Below are 15,491 nucleotides of genomic sequence, written 5' to 3' on the forward strand. Positions count from 1 at the left end.
ATAAGCCACGTTGCATTTCGTCCGGGCTTCGTTACGCCGACGTACAACGAGTCGATCCTTTACCTCCCTGTTCCTTTTATCCTCTTCTCCGCTTCTTCTTCCTTTTATTCTTCCAGTAGAATCCAGACAACTGGGCAGCGAACGTACTATCGCGAGTGACAAGCACCGGTTCGATCTTCTCGATCTACTCGACCTAATACCTCCCCCCCCACCCGGCCCTCTCTCTCTCTCTCCCCTCTTTCCCTCACTACATTTCACTTTCACGCCAATCGAAATCCGCTAAAGGATATCGGAACGTTAATGATTTTTCACCGATACGACAGCTTGACTTTTTTTTTGCTTATTAACTGATAGAAACCGTACAGATTCGAACGATCTTACTTCTCCTCTCTCCCCTCCCTCTCCCTTCCATTTCTCCTCTCATAGATTATTCCATTCACCCCGAGGATGTTCATAATCTTTCGACGAAGTGGTTACCAAGATTCGTATCTCTCTAAATTTTCAACTCTGCGTCTTTATAGAGTTCATCGTCCTTGACAGGATCTTTCGTACGCCCACAAAGCGATTATCCTCGGGTTCAATCCACTCGGCTAAAGTGCCTTATGAAAAATACCTACGAGGTCGAGGGACGTTGGTTCCTTTTCTCTCTTTTTCCTTTCCTACGATCTCTCCCTCGTATCTTTTCTCGGTTAGACGTATGGCGGGAGTGCCTTATAAATTTTCGAAGAGAGGAGCTAATTCTTCGAAAGAGTCGCCGATGAGGCCTATTTAATTTTTACGAAACTCGTTGTCTTGTCATTTTCGTTAAAAAATCATAAACGATTGGACGAGTCGAAAAGGAAAAAGAGAAAATAAATAAATAAATAAATAAATAAATAAATGAAAAAGAAAAAAAGAGAATAAAACGGCAAAGCAAATAAATAAAGCAACGCAAAGGCGCGCGCGCGCGCGTGTGCATGCGAGAGAGAGAGAGAGAGAGAGAGAGAAAGAGATTTCTATTCTCCGAGTTTAAGAGCGAGTTCGGAATACGAAAGAGAGCCGAGAGCTCGAGAATTAAAAGTGAAACGATCCACGTGCGAGTATGAAGGCGTGCGCTCGGTACCGACTAACACCGTTTGCCAGCGATGCGAGAGGGATCCATTTCAAGGTGCGGAACATTACCCAAACCATCGGGCAGCTCCCTGGAACCCAGCCATAGTTGCCATGGTGACCGCGTCCATCCCCCTCCCCGAGTCGTGCAATCCTCCGCACGGCACCCCTCGCTCTTTGCCGACGCCCACCGCGTTCCATACCCCTTTCCAACCACCAACCCCTCGACCGACCCTCCTCCGAGCCTCCTCCGAGCCTCCACACCTCCCGCCATATCCGACACGACGTCGACCGATATCAACCTACGCGATATTAATTATTGCCAGGCAAATCACCGTGTCTAACGATCGTTCAACGATTTCCGACGACGATTCTTTTAACAAAGCGCTACCCTTGTCTTCCCTTTCAAAGAGAGAAAAAAAGAGGACTGAACGGATTATCGAGATCGAAAGAAAGTCGATAACAACGATAAATCCCGTTCATTATCGTTCGGATTAAATACGAATTTACCCGATAGGATTTAACGAGGAGGCCGACCAACGCGAGTTCCTGGGTTAACTCGCGACGATGCGCGAACGTTACGAGGAAACTATCAGTCCGATAGACTCGACGTTACTCTTCATCGATTACCCGAAATACTTGCGGCCGGAGTAGTCGATTCTCGCTCTACGATTTTTCCTGAATAATTTTGTCAACGAAGTTTAGCGGACGATTCGTTCGTTACAATCGACAAATTTTAAAAGAAGAGAACAAAAGGAAAGAAAGGCAAAAAAGAAATGGCAAATCCAACGCGTAGAACGTGATAATCGCGTTAACTCGGAGCCACGTAAGAAACTATGTTGAGAACGCGTTGATGCACGATAGGAGGATCTCCTTTCAGGACGGACACGTCGTCCTGAAGGTGGAAACGATATCCGCTTAAGAATCGAGTTACGAGACCACGAGAGAGTAGCACTTCTTGCACGAAACGTACGGAGTCTCTCTCTCTTTCTCTCTCTCTCTATCCATCTCCCTCCCTCTCTCCGCCGTTCCTGTCCGTTTCTCCTTTCCTCTTTCTCCTTTTCCTTCTCCTCCTCCGCCTCCTTGTGCACCACCTCTTCGCGAGCGGAGTCGATCGGTCGGTCGGTCAGTGAACCGCCGCCTTGTAACTCCGTGCCATTCCATCCCATCCTGGTTGCGATCGAGCGAGTACCGTTACGATCTTGCCCCGGTCTACCTGGAAAGCACGGAGGAGGAGGTGGAGCTGGCGAAGGAGGAGAAAGAGCAGAACGAGGAGAAGGGGGAGGAGAAGGACTCGTTCTCCGAACGACGAAAAGAGACGCGTTCGTTGCGTGCACGAGCGAGCGAGCGAGCGAGCGAGCGAACGAGCGAGCGAACGAGCGAACGCACCAGCCGAGTCTGGAGCGGATGTGTACATAAGTGCCAATTTCACAAATAACGGTATTAAATTGTTCCCGTGGCTGGCAAGCGCGAAACGTCACGAGCGCGTAACTTCCTATCGAGCGGAGCAGGGGATTTACGAGGGGGTGGGAACCAAGGGGACGAACAAGTTCGATCGCCACGTAGGAACTTAACTTTCCTTCTCCTTAATTACCCTCACACTGCATACACGTATTTTTAATGACGAGTTAGAGATATAATAAATCGGAGAACGATCCGTCGGTCGTCGTATTTTTATTCATTATTATCGGTTCTTAGTTTCTCGAACTTTCCCGGAGTAAAATTTATCGGGATGAAATTTATTCAAGGTTGGAGAAACGATTAAAAGTCAGAGGAGGAAAGTTGAGAACGAGATGGAAAGGATAAAAGGTGAGTATCGACGAAACCATCCAGGATAAAACGGATAAATCGATACCGTTATTTCTTTCTCTTTCCATTTCTATTTTTCTTTCTCATTCGGAAATTTAATTTCCTTTAAAACGAATTGCGCCGACAATTATACCACCGCGCGGCGGGTTGAGCCTTTCTATCGGGTTCTCTTTCTCTTCCTCCTTTTCCATTCTTCCTCCGTTTCGGGAAACGACGTTTCGGGCCACGAATTCCACGCTAACCGTACAAGGATTTATCGTCGTCGTTCGATCCTGAAAAAGGCTTGGCGAAGGGGATGAATTCGAGAGAACGTTTCCTCTGTGACAAAAATTCACTATCGTGTCATTCCGGTTCGCAGGTGCGAAAGACCTGGAATGTGCGTTACGAAAATCTTGAATTAACGCGTAAAGTCTTTCACGTATATCCTGTTTGTCTAATTGAGAAACGTTATTAGATAATAATACCTTCTTCGATCGTTCGATCGAAGGGAATAACGAAATTCGATCCTTTTCGATATTTTGTCGAACGAAATATACGGAAGAAGAAAAACAAGGAAATATGACACGAACGAACGAGAGAGAGACAGAAAGAGACAGAGAGGAAGAAAAAGTGGAAAGAGGAAGGTCATTGTTTCGTAGTAATTCCCCGCGGTGCACTCGCGTTGCACTAGCCCTTTCGTTCACTTTCCAAAAGCTACCGAGATTTTATTTCTGTTATAAACGCCGACGCCACCCCTCTATTACATCTTCTCTGCTCACTCGCACACATATATTCGCGCGCGTGCGTGCGTACGTGTGTATATGTGTGTATAAAAGAGAGAGAGAGAGAAAGAGTACGCGATGGACCCTCGTGCCGTTGAATAAATTACACAATTTCCCTCTCGGATGCTACCCCTCTTCTTTCTCTTCCTCCTTCTCCTCTTCCTCTTCTTCTTCTTCTTCTTCTTATCCTCCTTTTTCTCTTTTTCCTTCTTATTCACCCCCTTGCGTTCACCTTCTCCTTCAGCATTGTATTTCGTTCTCGAGGGATACAAGACGGCTATGGAAGCGACAGAGATGCTCGTTCGCTCTCTCGGCTCGACTCGAACTTTCTCCGCTTCGTTTACTATTTTCCTTCCTCTCATATTTTCCCCTTCTTTTCCAGAATTCCCTCTCGCTATCTCTCTTTCTCTTTCTATCTATCTATCTACATATATATATATATATATATATATATATGTATATATATTCTCGTAGTAGCAGCTTTTCAGACAACGAGCGAAAAATGTGAGATTTCTCCCTGACTTCGATCTCTCTCTCTCTCTCTCTCTCTCTTTTTCTCTTTCATTTTTTCATTCTTTCTCTAACACATATATGGACGCGCACACTCATTTTGCACATTCTAATATAATATGAAAACACTGGAGAAATAACTTTTCAAGCTTATAGCTTGCAACTCGAAAAGCTTTCAATTAGTACGAACGTATAACGGCCGCTATATTGCTATGCAACGAGCACCAAAATCGCATCGAATTTGGCCGAGGACGAATTGTCCCTCGTTACGGGTGCACTATTATACTGCGTAATGAGACGTTAATAATTCGTCCAAAGTATGGATGTACGTCGTTACAGTTTGCGATCCATACTAAATGTTATCGTGTTTTGGGTTTCATCCATTCCGAAGTAAATAAAATTAGAGAGGAAGTTGATCTATCTTTTGGGATACGAAGAGAGTATATTTTCATGATTTTCACGGGTAAGAAAAAAAACGTAGATATATATACGCACACACGTATAATGTGTATAAAGAAAATAAGAGGAAAAAAAAAGAAAAAAAAAAAAAAGAAGGGAGATGAGAGTTTTGTCGAAAGTCGATGTCATCGTAAGACGTTCTTTGCTTATCCCCTTACCAATAGCCGATAGCGATGCTCGTAAAAGCCGATGGACGTTGCAAGCGATAGGACAAGTTTACGAGGCTGTAGTACTTGCGCTTCTTCTTTCGGTAAAAATATAGATGGTATTCGCAAAGTTGAGCTCGAAAAGCATAAACGACCATCGGATGTTGGTGACTAAAAAAAAGACAAAAGAAAAAAAAAAGAAAGAAAGATAGAAACAAAAGAAAAGAAATAAAGAATAGAATTAGATCGGGAAAATGTTATCGAAATTTTTCTGAACGAACGAGAGAAACAAAGAGAGAGGAAAAGAGAAAGACAGAGAGAGAGAGAGAAGGAGAAGGATAGAAAGAGAGAGACAGATCGAAAGTGGAGTACGTTCGAGCTCTCCGTATCGAGCCAATTAACTTTGTAGCTATCCGGTAGAGCGATTAAATCAGCTTGCGGAGGATCACTCGACGACGATTAATCACCGCGTTTCACCTATGCGTTCGTTTTCAAAGTACAAAGCGATCGAATTAATTTATTTTATCAGGGCCGTTTTATGAAACGTAATAATTAGCAGATGGATACAAAGAGAGAAAGCCAGGAGGAAGAATGTCGAAAATACAAAAGAAACGAGAAAATTAAATAAAAAATAAATAAATAAATTTTGCCGAGTAAAATCGAAGATAACTTCATATATATATATATATATATATATATATATATATATATATATATATATATATATATATATCTTTCTCTCTCTCTTTCTTTCTCTTCTTCTCGTCAGACGAGACCGAACAGACGACGCGATCTCGCTCTCCACGTTAGCTATACGGTGCAAGGAAGGTCAGTCTATTAATAGAACAGAACCCGGGACCATCGGGCCTCTCGACCATGGAGAGAAAGAGAGACTCAATCGCTATCTCGACTTACATAATGGAGCGTCGTTTAACGCGCGACTCCTCTAGTAGATCTTCATTCGTGCGCAAATACACGCTAGCAAAGAAAAAGATCCGAGAAGAAGATCACTCGGATATCCGGTCGTTCGAAGAGGATCGATCATCGAACACGTGCTCTTTTAATAATTTTCGAAAGAAGGACAATCTTTGTTATCTCTCTCTCTTTTTCTCTTTTTATACGTATATATTTTTTTGTTAACTGTAAAATTCATCAAAAAGACGATCGATATCTCGAATCCCTTTCATTTCATTAAAAACGACTCTTTTATGTATCAGCAAAAGTTTGATTAATTTCGAAGCTATCAATGTTATGAGTTTATTGCGAACGAATTGATTTGCGAATTAACAGAACTTCGCTTTTGAAAAAAATAGAAAGAAAGTTTCAAAGAGAGAGAGAGAGAGAGAGAGAGAGAGAGACAGAGAGAGAGAGAGAGAGAGAGAAAGTCGATTAGCTTAGACTAATCAAAGCTAAACTTTTCCAACATTTTGAAAATACTGATTAATACGAAATTATGCGAGATATAACGCGCAAGTAATGATATCGAGTATATGGTATTACGTTTGCCACTTGTTATGCATCGAATTATCCGTTTTACCTCTCACCAGTAGTGCACAATCTTCTCTCGTTTTCTTGGATTAGTCAATTCAACAAAACGAAGAAAGAATTTTTCCATAATATTTTGCTCGTTCAACGATACAACGTATTTAATCCATTTTGTTTCAATCTACTTTACGAGGGCATACATAAATTTACTTATAGGTTTATAAATATGAAAGAAAAGAAAAAAAATGAGAGAAAGGGAGAAAGAGAGAGAAAGAGAGAGAAACGAAAACCAGTGGGTTACGAAGATTTGACGAAAATGAAGGGGAGGAAGAGAGGGAGGATATGGGTGGGGAAGAGAGATAGTAGTCGATCGATAGTCGAACGAGCTCAGGAGGATAGCATCGTGTAAACTGGAATATAACGGATATATCGGACAAATATCGATTCAAGACGCGATTTGTGGCATACACTTCGTCCTATTCCGGTTCTAATCTTCTATGCACCATCGACTTACGGGCCGGCTCGTGGCACACGCTCCATCTGTGTTTCCGCGTACATGGACCTTACATTACCATCGTCGTACGTGCGAACAGGCAAATCGATATCGTTCGTTCGTCCGTGTACGTTTTACATATATGTATGTACATATAGGTATGTACATATACTGCACGAAAACACAGCAAAAGAGAGAGAGAGAGAGAGAGAGAGAGAGAAAGAGTATAAACGAGCGTGTTCGTGTAAGTGCATGTCCGTGCATATCGCGTACGGTTAGTACGCAGTAACAAAGTTTTAATGAAGCCACCTATTCCCTGGTATTCCATACGTATGCGCCCTAAACTAGGGCAAGTCGTATCGTCGCTCGCTTCTAACCATCTTCGAGCGAGCGTTTATCTCAACTGCGAATCCACCTTACAACGATTTTTCTTCTTTAACGAACGACGATCGTATGTACGTAAGCGTGTGCGAGTTTAAGTATATGCGTATATATGTACGTACGTAAGTGAGTACTTACATACGACTGATAATAATAGACGTTTAATTCTCCTTTTATTCATATGGGACAACTAAGTAAGTAAGTACGTTTTACTTACTTGTTATGAATACAAGTTTATGTAAAAGTCGTAGTAGGTCACAGAAATATTCAACAACGAAATTATCATTCCCGTGAACGGAATGATTCGAAGAATTGAAAAAAGAAAGAAAGAAAGAAAGAAAGAAAGAAAGACAGACAGACAAAAGAAGAAGGTAGAGAAAACGTATATTTGTTGGAAAAAGTGATATTTTGAAATTGTAGAAAATTTCGATGGAACGGCTTATACGACGAGCGATCTCGTGTAGACAACTTTGCGCGAGATCGTATTTCGAGAATCTTTAGGATCGCAGTGGCTCCACGTTGACATTTTAAATCGAGATAAAACCGGCGTTATAAACGCTTTGATCCGGTTCAGAGATCGCAAAGAGAGAAAGGGAGAGAGAGAGAGAGAGAGAGAGAGAGAGAGAGAGAGAGAGAGAAAGAGATAAAGAGAGAGATACATAGAGGGTGAGTAGCGAAGCCCATTAGGTGTAGTCTCTCGTATAATCCTCCTTGAAGGATGATATAGGTTTTTCCACGGTCCAGAACCGACGAGTTTCGAGCTCCTCTTTGCATCCCCACCTGAGACAGAGGAACATATCTCTCTCTCTTTCTCTTTCTCTCCCTCTCTTTCTATCTCATTCTCATGGGAACGATCTCCCGAAAGCATGTAAACTTATCCGCCAGAGATTTTATTCCCCTTTTCGGTCTATCCTTTCTACCAAAAGGATTCTCCATTAAATGGCGTATATTCTTATTCGGAGTAAGTTTATTCTTACATTTGAAGAAGAAACTTCTTGAACGATCGAGATCGATCGATCGAATGGAATCATTAGTCGCATATGATCGATCTGATAAAAATAAGCGAAGAGATAATATCTTACCAGTTAAATCGATATATAGTATCGATATGCAATATAAAGTAGAAAACGTAGAAAAATGTAATTCGTGAACGTAACGAATATAAACGTCGAGCAGTATCCTATACGTCCGCTCGCTTTGTTACGCGGTTGTAGCAGCAAAAAGTAGAAGGAAAAAAAAAAAAAGAAAAAAGAAAAAAGAGAAGAGGGTCGGACGATCGGGCGATTTTTATTTTTCCGATATTTCAAATATGTCCGATTAATTTGGCCCGACGTGTCAGTCATAGGTAAGCGGCCGTGCACGAATCGTTACGGTTTAATTAAAACTCGTTATTATTTGTATCCTGCACAACCGAACATTTTGTGTTCGCGTAATATCATTGAATTCGTCTCTCTCTCTCTCTCTCTTTCTCTCTTACTTCTCTTTCTCTCTCTTTTTTTTTTTCTTTTTTTCCTTTCTTTTTTTCTTTTATCGTAGGAAACAATCATCGAGGTGAATTTTTGTACGATCTCGAACAACTCTCCATTATGTATCATTGAATGCTTGCGCGAGCGCTTTTCTACCGTGCGTTTACGTTTAAATAAAAGGACGCGTGTTCGCGAACGAACACCGTGAGAGATCGAAGCGATATATTTATATACCGTCCAACGTTTCAGTCGTTACGGATAAAACGCTCGAATTGGGATCAGCTACAAATTGTAAAATCGATGTCTTCGTTCGGTATAAACTGCGGACGACGTGATATATGCGCCGAACCGAGAGCGGCGTGTATTCCTCTTATTTTTCCTTCCAATCGCCCTTCCTTCCTCGCATGGGCGCTCCCGCGGATTCGTTCGATTTAAACGACGTCAACGATATTTTCCGATTTTCGTAATTACGACCTAAGTAAATTATCGTATCAACTCGATGCTTTCTCTCTCCCTCTCTCTCCCTCTCTCTCTCTCTCTCTATCCATCTATATATCTTTCGTAAATCTTAAAAGAAAAGAATTCTGGTTAAAAGGAGTTCTTTGTGTTTCATTTAGTTGGCCAGAATTCGTATAGAAATTTGATAAGGAAATTAATTAATTAATTAGTAATGAACTGCCTGAGTAATGAGAGCGATTATACTGTAAACTCAGGCAGAAGAGCCCTTTATCCTAGTCAAGATAAAGTATCGGTTAAGCAATTAAAATTTATCGTATATCTCGGTCCTAAATATGTATACTTGAATATCATTGAAAATAATAACTCTATACGGTGTGTATTTGGAAGGAAAGAAACTGCGTTACGAACAAGATTGCGAAAGATGGAACGAAATATAAAACGAATAGGGGAAGGGAACGAACGAAGAGAGAAAGCAAACGAGAAGGGACGACACCGAGAGAATTTAGAAAGGCTCTAGTCGAGTCGGACGTGCAATATCCTTAATTTTAGTCGCCACCTGCGGAACTCATCGACGATTCAACGAGCCGGGTTACTCTCGCGAATTTATAATCGCGATCCTCTCTCTTTCTCTCTCACACTCTCTTTCCCCACTCTGTTTTTCCTTTCCTCGTCTTCGGTGCTTTAATATTGCGAACGTTCAAGAGGGAAACGGAGCCAAGGAGGATATAAAAGTGGAGAGACAGAGAGAGAGAGAGAGAGAGAGAAAGAGAGAGGTGGCACAGCATCCTTTTAAAGATAAATATCCGTTTGCTAGACGACAGATGACGACTCGGAAGCGACTTGTGGAGGAGAGAAAAGGAAGGAAAGAAAGATAGATAGAAAGAGATAGAGAGAGAGAGAGAGAGAGAGAGAGAGAGAGAAAATGTATTTTCGAAAGAGAAGAAGACTTCAATGAAGACAGTTCGCCAAAGTCGGAGAATGTTCTACTTTTTTCATTCTCGTTTAAAAACTTCTAAACAAATGGTTCCGACGATAAAAAGGAACGAACAAAAATCCTCTCCAAAAACAAAACACAAAAAAGAAACTAAAAAAAAAAAGAAAGTGTAATCGTTAGATGAAATAGTTGGAACGTGTTCGTCCTCCGTACGGAAGAAGCTGAGCCACGCGCGACACGGTTCCGACTATATACGGAAAAGTAGTCGCGAATGCGGACCCAATAAGTGGGTTATTGGGACAGAAGAGAGAGAGAGAGAGAGAGGGATGCTGGATGACGGAGATTTCGACGTATATCGCTGTCTCTCTTTAATGTCCGCAAGTGGAAATAAGAGGGAATGCCTTCACCTTGTACAAGGATACGAGATCCGTGCTACCTTGCAGGACACTCGAGTTACCATAGTAACGCGTCATCCATTTACGATGCAGCGACCTCCAGTATCTCTCTGTCTGTCTGTCTGTCTGTCTGTCTGTCTATCTGTCTGTTTGTCTGTCTGGCTGGCTGGCTGGCTGGCTGGCTATTCATCTGTCTGTCTTCCCTCGTTTCACCGAATTACTGGAAAATCAAATTTTTAATCGAGACCGCTATAAATATTACTATGTATTTAATAAGACATTTTTGAATATTTTTTCGAGAAAAGAAAGTAAGAAGTATCACGACTCCTGCAGCGTGCCTGAACGTAGCTTTGAAAATAATCGTGGAGCGGAGGGGTGCCGTGCCTCGTCCATCTGCCTCGTATGTACTTATTTACTTCTTGTTAGTTTTCTAAAGCGATATCGGAAACTTTAGAGAAATTAAATAGTATATATATATATATATATATATATATATATAATTTTTTTTTTCATTATATATATATATATATAATACGTATGTAAATATGGAAGCGCATGGCAAAGTCGGTTTTAGTCTACGGTAATGAATTAGTCCGTACCGGGCAATCCTAAATGTAGCTCGTGTGACGATCAACCTGCTAAAGTTAGTTTGTTCGCTTTTCAGCTTAATTAAGAAGATCGATTATTCGTAATCGATGTAATTTATTATAAATTATTTTAACGAAAAAAAAATATATATATATTCTATACTATGTTCGTTCCTACAATATTATAAAATAATTCGAAGATAATTCGCATATAATAACGTATGATATATGGATACAACATTATCGATATCCATTGAAAATCATGAAAGACGAATCGTTTTCAAACGATCCAATATTCTCACGCTTCCTCTCTCTTCGTCTTTCTTCCTTCGCTCCTACCCCTTTAACGTCCTGCCGTAAGTTATATCAGCAAGGACACCGATATCAAGGCTACTCTGGCCCTTTTATCGACACGGTAAATATTTGAAGAAAGTTCGCTTGCCGCGTCGAGATCGGTAATCCTGCATCTCTTACACGGGCCGTTCGATCGAGGATCGTGGTTAACCGTGAGAGATGTTTGCCAGGCTCTTTAACTAAGATTCCGGCCAAAGCCGAGAAGCGTTTAATCGAATTTCTCTGTAGACACCATGCCAAAGCGTGGCTGTACATTCGTTTTCTTTTTCTCTTTTTTTCCCTCTTTTTTCTCTTTTCTTCATTTATTCTCTTTCTTTTTTTTCTCTCTCTCTTACGTTTCGAAAGATCATGGCCACTAGAAAAATGACATAACATGTAAATGATCCCGAATGACGAAACGAATGATAATCTATGGTCTCGTATCGATCGTACACTGGTTACTTTCGTAAAACGCAGTTATCCTTGTTTTTCGAAACGCTCGTTCATTTTTCGAATCCTTTCTCTTTTTATTTTATTTTATTTTATTATTTTTTTTTTTTTTTTTGATACGAGTCCACGCTGAACTTTATATTAGATCGAGAAGTTAAATCCGTTAGAAAGCGGTTTTCCAACCCGGCCAAGTTTTTAGGTTAGAAAACTATCCAACTCAATTTAAGAGAAATGCCTTAACCTTCGGAAGTTCTGACGTAATGCGTGACAGGCTTTTCAAACTTTCGGGGAATATTCTAAAATAGATTATACGCCACGATACGATTTTCGAAAATATCGAACGTATACTTCGAAGATCCATATTCGACTTACCAGATTCGGTTAAACGTTTCAACGTTTATCAACGTTTCCACAGCGTAATCCTCGTTAATAACCAGCAACAGCCATTCATTGTTCATTTTTCATCGAACGACGATTGCATTCCATAATATGACTGAGAAGTTGTTGACGAAAAGAAAAATCGAAAAAAAAAGAAAAGAAAAGAGTAGAAAAGAAAAGCGAAGGAAGAGAGAAAAAAAAAGAAAAGTGCGACCAACTCGTAACGCAGTTATTTTACACAATTATGTATGTCGATAAAGTAATTTTGGTTCACGGGACATGTTCGTTGAAAATTCATGGTCGTGCCATCTGTAGACTTTCGCAAGTAATTCATAACGCGAATTCATATATAACTCCATTATACCGACGATATTCTACGAAAGGCTTTTATTAAGAAATGAAAAAAAAAAAAAAGAAATCCTCATTTTATACTCTATTTTTCTACTTGTTACATAAAATAAATTTTTCTAAGTGCAATCATATAAAAAAGCTTGATTATAATATGATAAATATATGATAAATTTGATTATGTCACGAAGTCATATAGTTTAATCATATTATCAAGCATCGATAAAAGAATGTATTTTATTAAGTAACTTTGACCATTACTATTTTGTTTGAAGGAAAAGAAGAAAAAGAAAATTAGTCAAATTAGTGCGGAAAATAATACAGTTATCTACCGAGAACTTAACGCTTCTTAGTTACCCTAACGAAGCGCTAGTAAAAACTAAAATTGTCGTAGGACTAATTTCAACGACGCGGTTATTCTCGCTAAGAAATTTAATAAATACTAATTTAATATAGATATTCTTTTGAAAAAAAAATTGTATCAAAAAATAGTTTAAGCAAAAATAAAAACAATTTTCCAAAAATTCGGGAATGCCATTTTTTCGCGTAAACTTTTGTTATTTAAAACGAGATCGTTCGTCAAAATAAAAAAAATAAAAAAATAAAAAAAAGAATATTATACGCCTAGGTTTATTGCTGACAAACGGTGTTTTCGACATTTTTCGTAAAAAATAAATATTATATATTAGTATATGCTTACGTTTAGCGAATCGCCTGGTTATGTGTGCGTAACTTTTATGTGAATTTTCCGATCTGTTCTAAACCCCAAAAATCACGTTCCGCGATACTCGCACGCAATAACTACCTCGTTTAATGTTTTGCCGCTTATTTTGTTGAAAATAATAATTAATAAATGTTTATGTATTATATGTTACCTAAATTAATATCGCTTGTAGTTCATATTTTATGGATACCGCCGCTGAAGTTGCACATGCTTCGATGAAAAGGTAGTAACTTTAAGATACAAACTTAAGTTGACCACACTCATTTTCCGTAACAATAACAGTAAAGTTTCGACCAATCGCGTTGCTCGATTTGGCTGCCATAAAAGGAGCCATAACAGCAATAGTAACCGTTGAAAAATTCAATATGCTGGAATTCTATTGTTACGGTTCTTACAGATAACCAATCAGATTGCAAGGTTATCTGACGTCATTGTTCGCAATAAAGACGTATTTATAAATTATTGAACGAGTAATAAATTTATACTGATTCAAAAATAATATAATACAAAATGTATTTATTCCACAAAAACCTGATCAATCTACTCTTTAAATTTACAAAATATTTCTCGAATATTTCGAATAATACGCTCTTGTAAACTAGACCACTACCCATACAAAAGAATTCAACATGTGTGGTAATGTTGTCGTAGAGATTTCTATATCACCGTTACTTTTATTGTTATGGAAAGTGTGTAATGCATAAAATTATAATAATTTTCAAAAGATTTTTATAAGCTTTGTGCCAGGATAGTTTAATTCCTATAAAATTGGACAAGAACGCAGATATTAGTTAAGCGCCAACGATTGGCAACAGTTGAAGGTTGCCTACTCTGCGTCACCTGTGTCGTCACTTTTCGTGTCGAGCTCACTTATAATTTTATAATGTAGACACTGGTCTAGCTAGTTATGTCACGTGAGATCAATTACCAATCAGCTTGTGATTTCGTCTGGTCAATCCTACTGCAGTAATTTTCTATTAACGTTTTACTAATCGCAAAAGAAGAAGAAATTTCATGTTAAGAAATTGTGAGAAATATATAAAAATGTGACGTACTTTTAATAATTAATTTAAGTATGTTTTATAATGAATTAACATTTTAGAACTTATATTTATAAAATAAAAAAAAATAGAAGACGAATTAGAAAAGTCTTTCTAATTGAGTAATAGCATGCAGATAGCACTAGATAAAAATTAAATTAAAGATTAATTGCAATTAGTGTAATTATAAAATAATTATTCGAATGATGCATATAGACTAACGAGTTTTCTCGTAGTATTATTAACGGGAATAATTAATATAATTAATTTCATTATCGTTGAAATAGCCGACGAAATATTGAAAAGATGTTTTATCATATTTCTTTAAACTACTCAATTTTTACGAATTCAACAAATTGTAGAAAAATGGAAGACTTCCTCAAGGTCACAAAAGTTAGCTCATATCGTACGAAGAACACTCTCTATTCTAATAATAAAATTACCATTTATCGATACTATATTCTATATTTTTTATATTAATTTATCCTCTATTCCTAAAATAAGAATTTTTATCGCTAATTCTAATAATAATAACAAATATCTCAGGCAAACCAACAGCTTATCGCTAAAAATGCGCAGAATTTAGCGAGATATAAAAGTATATTAAAAAAAGTCATAAAAAAAAAAAGAAAAAGAAAAAAAAGTCGAAAGAAAACAAGAATAAGTATTTTTAACGAACAGCACTTTTAAGATGACTGATTTAAAATTGCATCAAGAGGCAACACGTGCCGTCGAATAAGCTTCGTACGACTGCAATAACTTAAAACATCTTGTTCGTCATCTTGATCGTCTACAAAAAAGCTTGGAATATAACGTAGCTTTTATTCTGGCCAAAGATTAATAAACTTATCTATATGACTTCTATATATCCAAGAGTTGGAGTATCACTTGACCCTGGCTAAGATCCCAAAAACTCATCCTCGAATCTCATGTTCCCCCGTAACGATTTTTGTAATCACAAAAGACTATATTTTTTCATGGTTTATTTTTCTTTTGTTCGGTCATTAAAAATATTTCGTAATCTTTTAAATTGCATAACGGAGAAGCCCAGAAAATTATCAAATGAATCATTGTCTTAAATATGCACGATATATTTTTAGGCTTACCACTGGTGAAATATAATTTAATAATTACTCGCAATTTTCTAAAATACAACAGCGAAAATTAATTAGATTGTTCAGTCAACATTCGTCAAATGAAATATTTTTTTCACGATTATTAAAACCAATCGATTTAATCAACAA

The sequence above is a fragment of the Vespula vulgaris genome, chromosome 1 (assembly GCF_905475345.1).
Source record: "Vespula vulgaris chromosome 1, iyVesVulg1.1, whole genome shotgun sequence".
NCBI lineage: Eukaryota > Metazoa > Arthropoda > Insecta > Hymenoptera > Vespidae > Vespula > Vespula vulgaris.